The sequence below is a fragment of the Triturus cristatus genome, chromosome 5_1 (genome assembly GCF_964204655.1).
Source record: "Triturus cristatus chromosome 5_1, aTriCri1.1, whole genome shotgun sequence".
NCBI lineage: Eukaryota > Metazoa > Chordata > Amphibia > Caudata > Salamandridae > Triturus > Triturus cristatus.
This window is the reverse complement of record NC_140587.1, coordinates 48,500,152-48,512,493: the sequence shown is the minus strand read 5'-3', so window position 1 is coordinate 48,512,493 and position 12,342 is coordinate 48,500,152. Positions and strand designations below refer to the sequence as shown.

Genomic DNA, 12,342 nt, shown 5'->3' with positions numbered 1-12,342 from the left:
TCCTCTAGTCAGGGTAAGGGGGTACACTCCTAAAATAACCCCTACTCACCCCCTTGGTAGCTTGGCACGAGCAGACATGCTTATCTCAGAGGCAGTGTGTAAAGCATTTGTGAACACATACAGTAACCAAGTGACAACACTACAAATGGACACCACACAGGTTTTATATTAAAATTAAGTATTCTTTATATAGTTTTACCACAAGACCATTAAACGACAAAAACACACAATACTGTTACTTTTAGATGGTCGGATTTTGCTTAGTTCTCTTAAGTTCTTAAATGCGACACTTTAAGTCAATGTACCTTTTAGATGCGACACGCAGGGCAACGAAAGTGTTGCAACGATGTTGATGCGATGAAGTTTTTGGTGCAAAGAAATAAAGACGTGAAGATCTTCCAGATGCGTTACGCTTCTCCGATGTTGCGAGAAGACTCGACTCGATGCGTCAGCTGCAGCGGCGACACCCTTTACGTGATGCGACGACAGCGGCCTTGGCGTTTGGGAGACGCTTCCGCTCAATGCGATGTTGCAGCGGCGACACCCCTTTACGCGATGCGACGATAGCAGCTCCGATGGCGGCACGCTTCTCCGTGGATGCGAGGCGCTTTTCTTGATGCGGTGCAATGCGACAACTACGATGGCGACACGCTTCTTCCTCGATGCGAGACTCTTCTCTTGATGCGGTGCAATGCGACAACTACGATGGCTGCAATGGCGACACGCTTCTTCGGCGTTGCGAGACACTTCCTGGATGATGCGAGACGCTTCCGCTCGATGCGATGCTGCAGCGGCGACACACTTTACGAGATGCGACGACAACAGCTCCGACGGCGGCAAGCTTCTCCTTCTTGAGTCGCGCTTCCAGCTCCTTGCGACACGCAGTCCCTCGAAAGGCCCAACAACAGCAGCAGGCACTTCCAAAGAACTCTGGGGAGCTGGGGGGTGAAGTCTGTTGTTCCTGAGACTTCAGCAGGAGGCAAGCTCTTTTCCAAGCCCTTGGAGATCTTTCACAAGTTGAGCAAAAGTACACACAAAGTTCCTTTCTCCTCTCTTTGGCAGTAAAGCAACCACTGCAGGCCAATCCCCCAGGTTCAGGGATAGTTTCCTCCTCAGCTTCTTCTGGTTCCTCCCTCAGCAGAGGTTCTTCTTATTTTCCCAAAGTGATCTAAATTCTTGGGATCAGGGTCCCAATATTTATACCCAGAAATCCTTTGTCCTCTGAAGGCAGAGGGGCCTTTGCCCAGTCCAAACCAGTTCTGGAGCACTCTGTTTACATTACTCCTTCTTTCCTTTCACAGTGCAGGGCAGAAACATCAGACGCCCCACTGGGGGTGGAGCCAGCACTGTGGGGGGCAGGCACTGTCCTATTCAGGTCCCAGGTGCAACTCCTCCCTCCCATCTAGATGCAGATTTCTCTATTCACCGCTGGGCGGACTCACAAGGTCTCCTGGAATTCCCCAGCCCTGTCACTCACAGGGAATACACAGCCTAGCAGAGGCAGGTTTGAATGGTAAGACAAGAAAATACCTACTTTCTAAAAGTGGTATTTTCAAACACAGAATGTTAAAACTAACCACTAAAATATGTATTTTATCATTCTGAGTTCAGGCGTACTAAATTTTAATTTCTACCATGTTCCCTGAGTCAGTTAGGATTATAAGATGTAATAATCAAACTGCCCATTCTGGCCTATGGAGAACAGGTAGCCTTGCAATAGTGAAAAACGAAAATGGCTGTAATTCACTATTAGGACATGCCACACACACCAGGGCATGTCCTACCTTATACTTACAATGCACCCAGCCCTTGGGCCTACCATAGGGGTTTCTGATATGAAGAAAAGGAAAGGTTTAGGGACTGGCAAGTGGTTGCACTTGCCCAGTCAGCATGGCAGTACCAGACTGCACGTAGGCTCTGCAATGGCAGACCTTAGACACATTTTTACAGGCTGCTTCTGTGGATGGCACAACCAGTGCTGCAAGCCCACCAGCAGCATTTGGATTTACAAGCCCTGGGCACTCCTGGTGCACTGTACTAGGGTCTGACAGGTAAACCAAATCAACCAATCATGGAATCACAAATCATACATTAATTTACAATGGGGAGAGCATATGCACTTTAGCACTGATCGGCAGTGGTAAAGTGCCCAGAGTCATAAAACAGCCAACAACAGGTCAGAAAAAATATAGGAGGAAGGCAAAAAGTTTAGGGATGACCCTGCAAAAAGGGCCAAGTCCAACACCGTGGAAACACAGGACAGTGGAGAAATGGGGCAGCTGTGGAAAGAAGGATGGAGCAGAGGCCGTAGAAACACAAGACAGTGGAGACATGCGGCAGCTGTGGAAAGAAGGATGGAGCAGAGGCCGTGGAAACACAGGACAGTGGAGAAATGGGGCAGCTGTGGAAAGAAGGATGGAGCAGAGGCCGTGGAAACACAGGCCAGTAGAGAAATGCGGCAGCTGTGGAAAGAAGGATGGAGCAGAGGCCGTGGAAAGACAGGCAAGTGGAGAAATGCGGCAGCTGTGGAAAGAAGGATGGAGCAGAGGCCGTGGAAACACAGGACAGTGGAGAAATGCGGCAGCTGTAGAAAGAAGGATGTCCGTGGAAACACAGGACAGTGGAGAAATGCGGCAGCTGTGGAAAGAAGGATGGAGCAGAGGCAGTGGTAACACAGGACAGTGGAGAAATGGGGCAGCTGTGGAAAGAAGGATGAAGCAGAGGCCGTGGAAACACAGGACAGTGGAGAAATGCGGCAGCTGTGGAAAGAAGGATGGAGCAGAGGCCGTGGAAACACAGGACAGTGGAGAAATAGGGCAGCTGTGGAAAGAAGGATGGAGCAGAGGCCGTGGAAACACAGGACAGTGGAGAAATGCGGCAGCTGTACAAAGAAGGATGTCCGTGGAAACATAGGACAGTGGAGAAATGCGGCAGCTGTGGAAAGAAGGATGTCCGTGGAAACACAGGACAGTGGAGAAATGTGGCAGCTGTAGAAAGAAGTATGTCCGTGGAAACACAGGACAGTGGAGAAATGCAGCTGTAGAAAGAAGGATGTCCGTGGAAACACAGGACAGTGGAGAAATGCGGCAGCTGTAGAAAGAAGGATGTCTGTGGAAACACAGGACAGTGGAGAAATGCGGCAGCTGTGGAGAAGTGTGAGAGTCAGCAAGACCCATCCCTGAGATCTGTGCATTTCACATCCTCGTGAACGGATAATTTAAATTCAAGTTAAAAGTGGACGTTTCTGCAGATCTCGGCGTGAATAAAAGGAACAAGAAAGTTTTAAGATTAACTATAATGTTGTTTCTGAGGGCAGTTACAATAACACACAGCCCCCTCGGCTGAGGGCAGTTACAAGAATACGCAGCCCCCTCGAATGAGGGCAGTTACACAACCCCCTCGGCTGCATATTATTGTAACTACCTTCAGCAAGATCTCTATAGTTGTTAAAACAATTGGTCTCACATGACTTCCCCCGCTCCCCGCCGCGTCGACCCCCAAGAGTGAGCCCATCTTTGTAGTACAAAGCTTCTAGCAGGGAGGTGCCACCCCCACACCTGGGTTGACGCTATAAGAGTGGTCGCGGCTGAGAAGGTTTATATCATCGTGTGCATACTCCAGCCCCAGGCTCCCTCGGATTGACCCCTCAAGGCGTCCCCCCTCACGATGCCCCGTGCCCGCGCTGCCCGGCCTTCCCTTGCCCAAACAACTGAGCCGAGGAGAGGCGCAATATGCAGGTCCCGCCTGAGTCCTCGCTTGGCCCAGAGAAGAACGCGCGGGTGCCAGCAGGTAAGACGACTTTTACCCCAATACTACACCGAAAGAGTTAATTGGTATCGGGCATGAGCTGAGAGGGGTAACGTGGCCGCGTCCCCCTAAAGGGATCTCAAAAGAACAGCCATAGTCAAAGGGCACATCCCGCCCTTCGGAAAGACCCACACAGTCATATTTTCCTAACTTCTTGCTAAGCCAGGCGTTTGGGGTTCAGACGGGGTCCAAGAATCAATGTGTGTGGTGTTTGTTTTTTTAATTCAGTGCGTTCTCTATGGGAAGCGGGTACGGGTGTTATCTGCACACCCAGCAGAGGTGCTCGTTGTATGTTAAAATTTACAGATTCTGAAAAGGGGCGCTCTGTTTTATAACTGGGAGGGGGAGCATATTCATTGAGTGAAAGTCGAGGGAGGGCGAGGGTGAGACAAGCAGGGGAGCGAGAGTAGAGAAATGTCAACAAGCACGCGCGGCCACGCATATTGGAAACAGATGGCCCCTGCGCGCCGCTGCTCGCTTCCGCAAGGTGGATGCCGCCATAAGCACGAGTGCTTGAAAAGTGCAGACAGATTTCTAAAGGTCATCTCCTAGAGCAGCGCTGCGCTAGGCTTGACCTAAAAATGACCAGACCTTGGCACATAGTTAGTGACCTCCTTGTGGCTGACACCCTACAATCTGTCATTATTGATCGGACCGGAGTGTTAGAGCAAGATGCCGCAATTTACAATGTTTGGGTAGAAAAGGCTACTGACATCATTGCCCCTAAAAAAAAGAGTACTCTGCTAAGAGACTTAAGCCTTCAGCCCCTTGGTTCTCTGACTCTTTAAAACTTCTTAAATCTAGCTGTAAGCAGCTGGAGAGACACTGGAGAACTATTTCCGATGTAGAGGCCAAGGCAATTTATCAGGAGGCTCTTAAGAAATATCTTTAAGCCATATACATGGCTCGTAAAGCTTTTATCGCCCTGTTGATCTGCGAAGTAGATAATTCCCCCAAAGAATTGCTGAAGGTGGTTAACGCCTTTCTTTCTCCACTGGTGACTAAAAATATGCTAATTACTTCAATGGAATTCTGTGCAGAACTTTCTGTTCTTTTTCATAATAAAATTCAGGTTATTTACAATTCTTTTCCTCAGCCTTCCACAGCCTCTTCAGACTTTTTCTCTCTTTCTTCTGCTCCACTTTAGTGTTGTTTTTCTCCTATCTCTTTTGAAACATCTGCTAATGACCCTGTCAATTGTAAATCAGGATCTCCACTTGATCCATGCCCGACTATTCTTAAAAGGGCAATATCAGTGATTAACCCCTGTGTGAACAACTTGCTCAATGAATCTCTTGCTTGGGCAATGGTCCCCTCTGGATGGAAGCAGGCCTTGTAACTTCCCTTAATCAAGAAGCCTTCCGCTTTGACCCTAAGATTTTGGGGCAACTTCAGGCCCATCTCTCTCGTGCCTATTATGGCACAGTTGGCAGAAAAAAATGTTAACAGAGCTAACTCTTTTTTGGGAGGAAAACCTTCTGCTACATGACTCGCAATCAGGTTTTCGGCATGGTTAGTACTAAGAACACTCTTCATGAGGATTCTGAGCATATTAAAAGCAATCTTGACCGAAATTCCCCAGTTATGTTAATGCTCCTGGATCTCTCTGCGGCATTTGATACGGCCTCTCATGCTATTTTGCTTGAGAGACTAGAAGGCATAGGTACTACTGACTGTGCCTTGTCTTGTTAAGTCCTTAATCTACAACCATATGCAGGCAGGCTTTCTCACTCCCTTTAAGCCTGCAGCAAAACCTTTGAATTGAGACATTCCACAGGGTGCAACTCTCAGCCCTACCCTTTTTAATGTATATATGTCACCCTTGGCTAATATTGTGGAGTCTTTCGAAGTGCGAGTAGTGTCGTACGCTGGCGATACACTACTGTATTTGGCATTTCATAAGAAACTTGAAATGCCAAGACCATCATTGAGATCTTTCAAATCTTGTCTCAGATCTGTCCTAGAATGCATGAATACCAATGTTTTGAAGTAGAACTCAGATAAGACTGAGATTCTGTTCTCTGGTGCTAAATCTATACTGGACTCCAACCTTTGGAGGCCATCTGAGATAGGTAATCTACCTTGTCTGTCCCCTGTGGTCAGAAACTTGGGGTTTAAATTCGCTGCTGAGCTCACCTTTGAATCCCAGATAAAAGCACTGTCTAGTCCGTGTTTCCTGACGCTCAGATCTCTGAGACGCATGATGCATTTTATTCTTTTGGAACACCAGAAAACCATTGTACATGCCTTGATTACTTCTAAACTGGACTATTCGAGCAGTCTCTCTCTTGGGCTGCCTTCCTTTCTTATTCACCGTCTTCAGATTATTCAAAACTCTGCTGCCAGATTGATCCTGAAACTTCCTCCCTGGTGCTCTATCTCCAATCCTTTGAGTCAGCTTCACTGGTTGCTCATAAGTAGAAGGATCCAGTTTTTGCTTTCAAGATTTTTTAACTCGAAGAGTCCTTTCTATCTGAGGCACCGGATCAAACTATCCCTCCAGGTGTGATCCCTTCGCTCTAATAACCTCAAGTTGCTTCAAACTCCTCTTATTGCTAAATGCAGAAGAGGAGGTCGTTGCTTTGCCTACCTGACAGCCAGACCGTGGAACGCCTTATCTTTGGCCTTGAGAAGCTGTCCATCTGAAACAGTTTTCATGAAAAAGCTTAAAACGCTTCTTTTTGACTCTGTTATAACCTCCTCTTAAGCCGGTTTCTGCCTTTTAACCAAGTGGATACTCTTATCGCTAGCGCCAGGACACCTTTTTAGGTAGCTGTGCGCTTTACAAATGCATTGTATTGTATTTCTAAACACTGAAGAGGAACCTGTGAATAGTCTTCTGCTGGAATGATTAGCCTTGGTCCCTTCGCAGTAACAGGTTTTTTTATAGGTTCACAATCTTTTCTTGCTCTTATAGATGGTGCGGATGATGTTGAATGTCTAGAAGTTGAATGTATCGACATCAATGATGATAGTAACATATTGAGACTAAAAATGACTTGCTGTGGAGTGCTTCAACAATAAATTATGGTATCTGAGGGCCACTGACTTTGAGTGTGTCAACATTGGTCTAGTCAGTACAGGAGTTACGGCTTGTTCCACTGCTGACATCAACATCGATGGTTGTGTTTATGTCGATGGGGTCGACCTCAATGGTAAAGGCACTGAGAGAGAAGAAGGTACGCTAAGTGTTGGCGAAGCCGTCAATTCTTTTGACGGAAAGCATGTTGGTGCTGATGGTCTCGACGTCGATCAATGCTCCAGTGAACAGTGAGGGTTTTGAACGGTGATAATGATGCCTTGTATGTCTATTTTCTTTGACTCACCCTCTGTGGGGTTCCTTTTTATGGGAAGAAGACCGAGCAGTTTAGGAAACCCCATCTTTTCCTCTGTTTCTTTCTTTCTTCTGCAGCTTTGAATTCCTCCGCTTCCCTATGAGGTGAATGCCCCCTATGTCTTTAACAGTTCTTTTTGACATTTTCTGACAAAAAGGGCATACTTTCACAGAACGTGATTTAGGTAGACAGGCCACGGCATGTGGGTCAGAAGCAGCCTTTTTCCTACCAGAGGGGCCCCCACCAAATATGAAGGCATTTCTGTATGAAATACTTCTCTTGACCAAGTCACAAATCAGGGAAGGTATTAAAGTCTTCTAAGGACATCAAGAGAACATTTTTACGAAATTCTTTATCAAGAAAAGCCTCAGAAAATAGATGAGTTTCTAACCATGGAGTGTTATGAGATTCAGTACAACACGAGCCGGAAATAAGAACTGAGCCTGTCAGTCAAACTGCTGGTAAAGTGCATGATAGGTAATGGAAGCTGCTGGCTCTCTTAAAGCTACAGGGTATAATGTGTGCAGCTACTACACTTTTTTTTTTAATACATTTATTTATTAACATTTTCTTTAATACATTACAAAGACATTGATTAATAGCAGCACACAGTGGCACCCTCAGCGAGACATCGGCATCATACAAAAACAAAAGTGGCGGGTGATCAAGTAACTGTTCTAGAATCTTACACATTTGTTGGGAGCATCTTTCAGCTGCATAACCCACAAGTCCTTCGCTAGAGATCACTGTGAATCAGAGAGCGACAATCCATAGTGTGTCAACCATGGCTTCCAGCTACTACACTTTTGAACCAACAGCCAGTTTTCCCTTTACTTGTCTCTGCAGTTACAGCAAGGTTGCATGTCATTTCACATTGCAGCACTTAATGCTGCTATGTGGTTTAGTATCATATTTATATTACTTTAGTTTTATGCCAATAAAATGCAATAAAAGCTGGCCTGTCACAAACATGTGCAGGTATCATCAGACCGTTCCTCACTGAGGTGGCTACTTCCAACAGCAGTCAGAAGTGCATATATATATACATCAGTGTTCTTCGTTCCTCACACGTAGATGGGACTATTCTGCGTTCATGACCATCAGTGAGAACCCTTCGAAGCAGAACGATGGGCTTGACTGCTACCCAGAGCAATGGACAGTGGTTTAAACTATTTGCAATCATTTCACCCATCATATGTTCCATATTTGGGGCACAGTTTAAAACCAGCTGTAATCCGGTTAAACTTGGGCCAGCACACCTCACCTTAGCGTTCTTAACACAATTGAACCTTTCCTTCTAATTACTAGGAAATCATGTATCCTCTGTCACGCTCAGAGGCGAAGATTATGCCATTTTAAAGCTCACCTATTATCAAAGTCACACTGTCTGGTTTAGGTTTAAAATCTAGTTTTGGTTTAAAATAGAACTACTTAAAGGCTGAATCAGACAACCAACCAGACGCAGTTATAAAACCTTATAGTTTACAAACCAGTGAGTAAAACTTTGTAGCCAAGGGTCCCCTGTTCCCAAATATTCCTGTGTGCAACCCTGCCTCCAAAGCATCTATTCTGCAACTGTAGGAGAATAGACTGCAGAAAAAGGCTTTGTGACAGACCGCAATACATGCTACACTGCTGTCTATCTCGTGGCTATGCTTTCAGGCTAGGCATTATGCACAATTTTGGACTACATGAAAAACATAGGGTACCAGACAAGTGTTGGATTAGGTATATTAGAGATGGTAAACATCATCACTTTATGGGTACACTTCCTACCTGTCAAATTCAGCTTTCTCACATCTGATACATGCTTAAGTGTAATGATGCATAGCAACACTGTCAATCTCTTTCCATGACAAATACTCTTTCCATACCCCATCATTAAAAAGGGGAAAAACTAGTTTTACAGCACATAATGGTGATTACTTAGGCTCTGGCAAATAGTCAATATTATCCCTTTTAGTGGTTTACATACCAAGGGGTGTTACCCCACAGAACAACCATCCACTGGATAATGCCAGGCAAAAGGGTCAACCTAAAGGAATTAATTGTACCACAGACCAGGCCTTTTTCTGTTACCTCTGAGAGAAAGTTAACAATGTTGGTCATTGTCTTTCTCAAAGGATTATAACTCAATTCCATAAACCCCAAAAAACATCTTCTTCAAGCTGACACATACTTCTTGTTAGTGCCTGCTGTCCGTGCTAGCTCCATAAACAGAGTGCATTCTGTTTTGAAATGTAATCAACCCTGTATTCCTCCATGTGCACTATTCCCTACTGCACGAATGGGTGTATAAAGCCCCTGGGAAACATAACAGTTCAATGAGACTGGGTTACACGAATTAGAATATCCCAAAAGGGTCTAGAAGAACAGGAATACAAACTTGCACCTCACAAATTGTTTTTATTAGAAACAAATGTGCCTCTTTCCTCCTCGTGGGATCATGGGCAAGTGAAGAAAGACAATTGGTTGAAAGTGACCAGTTCTGTAGATAGGGATTAGTCACCAATGTAACTGGATCTAGCCTCCTGGAATAAAATATCAGTAACTGAACATTGAGCCTTAAAGTGACCAGGTCCACCTGGCATAGATCCAAGATGCCCATTTCCAATTTCTGTAATCTGTCAGGTGCAAGGAGTGTGAATCAGCCATTAAGTTAATTTTCCCTGGCATACAGTCTACTATCACTGATATCTGTTGGCTGCACTAGTTCCAAAATCCCTTTGCCAGTTCAGTGAGGAGTCACAACAGTGTGCTTTCCAGATGATTGATTTAACTGACTGCCAACATGCTGTTCACTCTCAACAGAATGCAGTATTTTGCCCTTGGCACAGAAGAAGTTCCCAGCAGGTTAGGTGGAGATTCAGTTCCTCTTCTGACCACTTTCTAACGGAAGAGACATCTCTAGACCTGTAGTCCCTGCCAGGTCTTCTACCGTCTGGTTCAATAACAAAATCTAGAAGGCTCCAAAGTAGGCTCACTCATTTCAAGCATGAATACTGAGCACGCACTACTGCATTACTGTCCTGCTCTACTCTGAAAGAAGAATTTTCTCCATCTATGTCAGCCCCTTTTGCAAGTGAAGGATCTTAAGAATTCACAAGACCACGTAGTTAAGTAGGTCTAAGAATATGGTTTGAATCGAAGAAGCTAACAAACCTAATATCCTGTTGAAGGTCAAAGGGACACACTGTCCACCATGCAGGGCACGGCAGGAACACCAACACAGAGTCTACCGCAAACCCCAGAAACTTAATTTTCTTTTTCGGGATCAGGTCTGACTTGTCTATGTTGATAATAAAGTCCAGACTCTGGATAAAGGCCAACAGACACCTTAAATTGATCCTGCAGGAAAACCTGATCCGGAGCATGATGCTCACGTCATCCAAATGATTCGCTTTACCTGTCTGCCTGGAAAAACTCTGCTCCTAGGTTCATCAACCTTGTGAGGTAACAAGTATCGACCCACAGGTCGAAAGGAAAGGCCAGAAAATCCAAGACCTTAATGAATATGCTATGTGGTCCAACTGTCATCTAGAAGTCATTCAGCTAGCTGTCTTCCAACAGGATGTCTCTTCAAGATAACACTGCTTTTACACATAAAGAACATTACAGCTCCAATGACTATCTCAATAGGGAAATCTTCTGACTGATCCTAGGACTACTCTGAAGAAACACAAAACCGCATTGTATCATAAATGTGCACATGTTTACTAAATCCCACAAGCACTTTGCTACAGCCTAGATCACCGAAAACTACAAGTATTGTGTATATGCCTGTATGTATATGCATGTATCCAGATTCTCCATCTATAGAAGTTCCTTGATTCAATACATCCTTTCTGTACCAGAACCTGGATTTCATAAGAATCATTAAAAACAAATGGTGCACAGGAAGGAATAGTACCACCAACATAGTGTTGATGAATTAGAAACAAATTACTGTTTGCACAATACATTGTTAAATTATATGTTCACAAAGATGTATTGATGTTCATAAACAGAATCTGAGTGAGTGATGCGTCTGATGAATGGTTGTTGAGGTGATACATATTAAAGCAATTTTGATTCCTGCTAAGCGAATACAGATGGTATGATAAAGTTAACTTGAGTCTTACAGGACATGTTTTTAATACAAAAAAAAAAAGTGTTCTCTTTTTGATATAAAAGTAGCATTTGATAAAGTCAGATGTGCGTGCATATCAAATTAATTTGAAGCGAGAGTAGGGCGAGTTATTGTTTTTCCTCACAGGCTTGCGAGGATCTATGAATGTCTTTTTTTGCCTCCCTGGAACACTTTTCCAAAAAAAGTGAAATAATCAGGCTGTAGGCTACCTCATCTACTACTGCAGCACTCTGCCTTGAAGCAGTTACTTAGTTCCCGAACTATGGACTTCTGGAGGCGTCTCTATATATTAAGTACCACTTTTCAGAAGGGGCCCATTCTGCTCAAGTATGGTGGTACAGGTTGTTGAGGTTTAAACAAAGCCCCCTGATCCCCAGACTGGCCATCCTGTTAATCCTCATGGCAGGATTTTCACTTCCTGAGTCTGTCTCAGTATTTTTTGTTTTTTTGCTGGGGTGCCAGTTGTATGTCTTTTGAACCCAAGCTTTAGAAATGGCAGAGAAATTCTCCTCATACGTCATCAGTGCCATCACTTTACAGAAGTTCTCCTGGTAGGCAGACTCTCCTCTTGAAAAGTGTTCACCTCTGTCCAAGGAAGAAGGGCTCTGTTTCTCTGCATTCAACATGAATCCATCCTTTACCCATACAAAAGAGTCAATATGGACCTCTCTGTAGCCCTGCAGCGGCCTGTGGCCTTTATCTTACCCTTGTTCAAATAGACATAGGCACTCATAAATCTACTTCCCTCAGAGAGAAGGATAGGAAAGATGCTACGATTGACAACTTCTTCATCCTTTTAACCAGGGTATCAAAGCTGCCGACACAGCATGCGGAACTAAGTCATCAGAAAGGCCATCATATAATGCAATAAGGCTTGCTGAATTTTCTACGCTATCTCCTAGCTTATACTCATCTTCATGGCACTTTACGCCATTTCCTAGTGGGACCCTTAAACACACACTTTATGTGGTTCACAGTAAAATCAATACAGCTATCTAGACCTTATATATATATATATTATATTGTCTACTGGCGGTCGCCAGTAGGTGGCTATAGTTAGGACCTATTATC

At 44.6% G+C, this 12,342-nt stretch overlaps 1 protein-coding gene across 9 annotated transcripts in view; it reads right to left on the bottom strand.

Moving 5' to 3' along the window:
• The window catches only part of SLC33A2 (solute carrier family 33 member 2), a 178,593-nt gene that overhangs the window by 75,987 nt on the left and 90,264 nt on the right, over positions 1-12,342 (bottom strand). The gene's annotated exons all lie outside the window — the stretch shown is intronic.